The following is a 7,372-nucleotide window of genomic DNA, read 5'->3' as shown; positions in this document are numbered from 1 at the left end:
TCCAATGAAATAAAAAGTTTTTCATTCAGTACAGTAAAAAAATATACTTAAAAGAAAGGGCGATTTCAAATAATTGATTTATGTAGTTAATAACTACTTTAATAAAATTTTTAAGCTTATCATAAATCTAAATTGCAAGATTGTTGATAAATAATACAAATTCCTTTGCAGGTCCGATTTCAGCAAATTGTTTTATTTGAATGTACAAATTTCTTAATTGAACCTAGATTTTAATTTTTTTTGTGTAGGGAGAGTGCATTTGTACGCTCACTGGGGTTGCGCCACACATAAAACATGCCATGGGAATATTTAAGTCTTAGGCTGTGTGTCGAATGGTAGCAAAGTTGTAGTGATATTAAAAATATGACGTTAAGCTTGGTGAATAATTTTTGAGTAGCCCAGGGGCTAGTAGGATTTTTGACAGCACAGCAAATGTTGATGTTTCATTGGGCAAAGTCCCATGTCAGTAATTGTAAATTCCTTTGGGTTTTGGTAACCAAATTGCGTGCGACACAACTTAGCCGCCTACATTGTGGGCAGACGTCACAAAATTATCTACATAGTGCCCACGCAATTAAAACATTTAGTTAAAAACAAAGAAAAAATTAAAAACATGGCTCAATTAAGAAATTTGTTCATTCAATTAAAAAATTCGCTGAAATCGGACCTATTGACGAATTTGTATTATTGATTAACAATTTTGTAATGTTTTATTGATTAACAATAATGTAATAATAATCGGGCAAAATACTTAAATGGGAGTTACAGCGGTCAAAAAAAGTATTCATCATTCAATGTTTTTTTTTTAATAAGTCTACAAAAGACAATTGGAATAAAAACATATTAAACTAATGATGCAGTAGTGCTTGTGTGATATATATGTACACAATTTCATTGTTTTTAAAGAAAAAAATAGTATTTATTGGAACAAAAAGGGCCATTTTACAGCTGAACACAAAAAATTAAACAAAAAAAGTATTCATCATTGCAAAAAAACAAAAAAATAAATGACATAATTTAAAAAAATTAATACTTTGTTATTCGACCACCGCGTCTTATAACTTCTTTTAAACGGTTTGACATCGATTGGACTAATTTAGCGGTTATATTTTGGTCTATATTAGTCCATTCCTCCATTATCACCTGTTGCATTTGACTCTTGCTCGAAAAATTGCGCGTTCTCAATTTGCGTTCGAGATGTTCCCAAAGATGTTCAATTGGGTTCAAGTCGGGACTTTGAGGAGGAGTTTTAATGACTTTGGGGCAGTTATACAGCATCCACATCTTGGTATTTAAAGCAGAATGTTTGGGGTCATTATCTTGATAATATTGAAAGTTATTACCAAGCCCAAGTTTTACAGCACTATCTTTTAAATTCCTCTTTAAAATGTCAATGTAATACTTATGATCCATTACTCCATTAATAATTTCAAGATTTCCCGCTCCTGAAGCCGCCATACACCCCCAAACCATTAAACCACCTCCACCATGTTTTACAGTAGCAACTGTGTTTCGTTCTTCAAACTCTGTATTTGGTTTTCTGTACACTATGACCTTTCCATCGCACCCAAAAAGATTAAACTTGCTCTCGTCTGCAAAAATGACTGTTTTCCAAAATGATTCGGGCTGTTTTACATACATTTTTGCGAAGTTTAGACTTTTCACTCGGTTTATTTTATTTATAAAGGGCTTCTTACGTGCAGTTCTTCCTCTGTAACTATGCCTTTTGAGTGTATTTCGAATTGTTTGTGTAGTAACTTCCTTCCCTAAATATTCCATAGTGTTTTTACGAAGAATGGTCGCATTTGTCTTCGGAGTTTTCTGAACTTGCCGCACTAGCCAACGCACATCTCCAACTGAAAGTGCTTTTGGTCGACCAGATCTTGGTTTATTGTCAACAGTTTTCGTTTCTGTCCACTTTCTGATGATGGATTGTATAGTAGATCGTGGTCTATTTAATATTTCACTGATAGTTTTTTGAGTTAAACCATTCCTGTGGTGTTTTATTATCAAAACTTTTACCTCATCAGAAACCTCGTTTTGCTTACGACCCATTTTGACAAAAACTATATTTTCAATGAAATTAAATATTTTGCTGTCAAGGGCAAAGCCTCCTTTACTAAATAAAACAGAAAAGGGGGATTCCCAAATAATATTTGAATTTGACTTTGATGATAGCACATCAATGATGAATACTTTTTTTGTTCTGTTTTTGGTGTTATTATATAAAATTGCATTTTTTGCGCTAATTAAATTTATTTTTTGAATTTATTTTAAAACATATTGCGAAAAATAAACTATTGCATAAAACTGCATTATTTGTTTACTTTAAATTTTCTTCAATTACCCAAAATAAGTGAATTTATTATCAATTTTGCTAATGATGAATACTTTTTTTGACCGCTGTATATCTTAATATGAAACAATTTTCAAATTAATGGCAAAAAAAAAATTAAAAACTTATTCAATTAAGAAACTGAAAAAAAGCTTTGCTGAAATCGGACCTGTAAAGAAGTTTTATATTATTGATTAACAATTTTGCAATTTGGATTTTTGATAAGCTTAAAAATCCAAATGAAATGGTTATAAACTCACTAAACGATTCATTTGAAAATTTCCATTTCTTTTACATAACGTTTTTACTGTTTTAATAAAAACAAATAATTGATACTTTGCACTTCAAAAAAAAATTATTTCTCTAGATTAAATTTCTGATCAAGCATGAAAAATATTGCTAGATGTACTTATATTATTTCTTTATGATCCAAGGCTTCTAAATAAAAGGAAAATTGTCATTTCCATTTTGAGCCTCTCTTTGTTGACGGCGACACCGTCTGTAAATAAAATAATTTATATATGTATATGTCTAAAATCAATCTTAATAAATACCAACCTTACAATTTTGCGTGAAATCTCGATACACATGTGTTATCTTCCATTCTCAGCGCCCAAGCAGATATAATCTATATATGGATAGCAAAATATTAAAAATGGGTGATATAAATAATATGTATTTATAAGTAACATGTCATGCATTATACAATGTCCTACAATATTTTGCGTTTGTCATTTATCCATTATATTTGTTCACATATGGCATTTTTCTGCATTACATTATTTCAGCACAAAATGCTTCTCAATAAATTTGTTTAACTTTAAAATAAAAACATTTTATGTAGAAATTTTTTTTATTTATTTTTTTTTCTCTAGCCGCGCAACTTTTTTCCGTATGTCATGGAAGTTAGACATATATTTGACTCATTCACACTTTTTTCGCATTACATATGTGTGAAAGGGAACACATTAAACATGGTATTAACTTATAAAAAACTTTTCAAACAACAGGTTAATTGCTTTAATTATTTTTGACATTGAAATCAGATTTTTTTTGCATATGGCAAGTGATTGGAGCATATTTTGAATTGTACGAATTAAATTGTTATTTAATAATCCAAAATTGTGAGTATCTATTTCTGCGTTCTGTTGTGCTCTCTTTTATATACTCATATGTAATGCAAAGAAATGCGAATGAGCCACATATATATGTATGTATGTTTAGTTTCTATCATATAGCGGCGTGGTTAGACAAAAAATATCAAGAAAAATAGAAAGTGGGGTTTTACCTATCAATGTGTTATGCTGAAATAGTGAAAAGCAGAAAAATTAGGATGTGAACAAATTAAATAGATATATTCCAAACGAAACAAATTTAATGACATGCAAAAAGGTAGTGTGGAATTTATAAATATTATTTTATTTTAATATGTTATTATCCCTATATTGGCTTGCAAAATGAAACTGATGACGGAAGTCAAAAATGCAGATTACCTTCATGTAGATGTAGATTTCGTGGTATTGTGCGCAAAATACTAAGATTGGTATTTATTATGATTCACCTTAATATGTATATAAATTATACACATTCATCGCCGATTTCCACGACAATGAAGAGAGGCTCACAAAGAAAGGCAGATTTTTCTTTCAGAAAATATAAATTGAAAAATAAATATTAAATTTATTAAAAACATAATATTTCAAGTTTTATCCGCAATTTAAACCAATAAAAAATGTTTTATTAATGCAAAAAATATCAATTATTTCCTTTTATTAAATTGGTAAAAATATTTGAGAGAAGGGACAACTTTCAAATAAATTGGTTTATTGAGTAAATAGTAGCTTTATTTGGATTTTTGAGCTGTTTTCATGTTTATGAGAAGAAAAGCCGTAGATATAAAACTATAACAATTAATTTATTTATTAACAAAGTTAAATTAAGTATAATGATAATTTGAAATAATGAATAATAATGGGTTGTTCCGGATGGAACTAGTTCATTGGAACTTATCCAAGTAAGGAACTGCTGGAACTAGTTCCATCTTATTCTTTCTTATAGTTTCATAGTTCCTTTTTTTGCATGTACACTTTTATTTTTCTCCCCTTTGTTAGTTTGTAGACCAGCTGATTGACATGCCATATTTTTGAGCTTCATACAACAGCTTAATAAAAGCGTCATCTTTTTCAATAGGCAACAAATGTGTACGTTGTGATTATGTGAAAGGAAAATAAATTATTTATTGCAACCACATTATGTGGTGGCACAAATAAATAAGCGTGGTGGCATCCAGATATTATTTTTTTATTGTCAACAAATCTAAATTGTTTTGATTCGCTTCAATTCGTGTTTTTTTCAGCATCGAGATTTAATACTAGTTTTAAACAAAATACAAACAATGAATTTTAAATTCAATTTCAATTCAGGGAATCGCAAATGAAAAAGGAACTAGTTCCTTTTGTGGAACTGAACTAAAAGGAGCGATCACTAAAAGGAACTAAAATATCCACCTCTACATGAAATTAATGTCATTGTATGTTGAGCTAAAATATGTGTTCACTTCACTGATTTGTTTGAGACTCGCTGTGTGCAGAAGTGATGTTCTAGATCAAACGATTTAGATGTTGCCATACTGTTACACTGAATGACAGCACAATACCAAGGTTGCCGTAACATCTCCCGTTTTAAGTTAGAACCGGGCTTTTTGTGATTGGTTTTACTGGTTGTTTTCTATGGGTAATCTTCTGTGGTGGAGTGATAAAATCTTCCAGGAGAGAGGTTGACATGTCTGAGTTTCTGATTGAAAACTTGTGTCTTCCACTGGAGCTATTGTAATGTTTAAATCCTAGAGTAACATATCAAGTTATAATAAGCTCTCTGTAGCTTGTGTTGAATCTTCTATATCTGAGATTTTGAGTGCCATTTGATCTGCATGAGCTTTGACGATTTGCTTACGATTTCCAAACCAAACTAGCATAAGTGACTTGTCCGATTTTTCGAAGAACCCAAAATAATTTAACAGAAAAAATATCGACCTAAATTTGACCGAATGGTATGGACTTATAAAAATCTTTTCAAATAAGGTGTTAATTGCTTTAATTATTTTTGATATAGAAATGCGATAGTTTTTGTATCACGGCTAGTGATTGTTAAATAGGGCATACATAGAACATATTATTAATTGTACGAATTAAATGTTTATTTAATAGTATAAATTGTATATAGACCAAGATTATATTGTGTGTAATGCGAAAAGAAGTGCGAATGAATCAAATAAAGGGTGATTTTTTTGAGGTTAGGATTTTCATGCATTAGTATTTGACAGATCACGTGGGATTTCAGACATGGTGTCAAAGAGAAAGATGCTCAGTATGCTTTGACATTTCATCATGAATAGACTTACTAACGAGCAACGCTTGCAAATCATTGAATTTTATTACCAAAATCAGTGTTCGGTTCGAAATGTGTTCATTCACCGTAACGTTGCGTCCAACAGCATCTTTGAAAAAATACGGTCCAATGATTCCACCAGCGTACAAACCACACCAAACAGTGCATTTTTCGGGATGCATGGGCAGTTCTTGAACGGCTTCTGGTTGCTCTTCACTCCAAATGCGGCAATTTTGCTTATTTACGTAGCCATTCAACCAGAAATGAGCCTCATCGCTGAACAAAATTTGTCAAAATTTGAACACATTTCGAACCGAACACTGATTTTGGTAATAAAATTCAATGATTTGCAAGCGTTGCTCGTTAGTAAGTCTATTCATGATGAAATGTCAAAGCATACTGAGCATCTTTCTCTTTGACACCATGTCTGAAATCCCACGTGATCTGTCAAATACTAATGCATGAAAATCCTAACCTCAAAAAAATCACCCTTTATATAGCTTCTATCACATAAAGACACAAAGTTGCGTGGCTAGACAAAAAAATCAAGAAAAAGTGTAGATTGAAGTTAAACAAATGTATAGTGTAAAATTATGCGCTGAAATAGTGTTATCTAGAAACGCAACAAATTGGAGGACGTAATAGCATGTAAAAGTGGCATTTATTAATACATATTATATTATCTAGTTTTAATATTTTTTTATCCAAGTCAATGGCGCTGAGGATAGAAAATAACACATGTGGAGCTAGATTTCGTGGTATTCCACACAAAATGTTAAAATTGCTATATATTACAATTCATTTTAAATATGTATGTATATAAATTATATTGTTTATAATACTCTTTACAGGCGGTGTCACTGACAAAAAACAGAGGCTTAAAATGGAATCGACAATTTTTCTTTGAAAATTAAGAAAAATATAATTATTTTTGTTTGTTTCTCTTTCGAGACAAGCTCAATGATCGAAGATTTTCTTTGCAAATGGAAAAGAAAAGCCAGAGATCGCAACACACCAACCACTATGGGACGCTTTTCGTCTTTGGTTAAAGGGCTTTTCAACCATATTAGGTGCGATGGCTTCAAGGGCCGTGCGTTGGTTTGATTTATTTGAATCGTATTTATTGGGAAAACGCATCTATGGTACAAACACCACATTAACCACGCTCGACAACCCTATCTATTAGTTGTACTCTTTCCCAATGCATGAGTTTTTGTGTAATGACGATAAATACTTTTTTTTTGCAATATTTTTCATGTTTTATGCGTAATTTAATCCAATGAAATCAAAAGTTTTTTATTAGTGTGGAAAATATCAATTATTTATATATTATACATATTTATTAAAACAGTAAAAACGTTATTTAAAAGAAATAGCAAATTTCAAATGAATGTTTTATTGATTTAATAAGAACTTTAATTGGATTTGTGAGCTTATCTTAAATCCAAATTGCAAAATTGTTTATCAATAATACATTTTCCTTTCAAATTCAGCAAATTTTTGTGTACAAATGTACAAATTGAATGTACAAATTTCTTAATTGGACATAGTGTTTTATTTTTTCTGTGTAGTTTCCCTTGAACTCTCTTGCATAGACTAAATAACCATGTTTGAATGTCTTCGACTTTGTGCCATATTTGGAGTTGCACT

Source organism: Stomoxys calcitrans, chromosome 5 (genome assembly GCF_963082655.1).
Source record: "Stomoxys calcitrans chromosome 5, idStoCalc2.1, whole genome shotgun sequence".
Lineage (NCBI taxonomy): Eukaryota > Metazoa > Arthropoda > Insecta > Diptera > Muscidae > Stomoxys > Stomoxys calcitrans.
The sequence above is the reverse complement of the archived record's forward strand: the minus strand, read 5'-3'. Positions refer to the sequence as shown.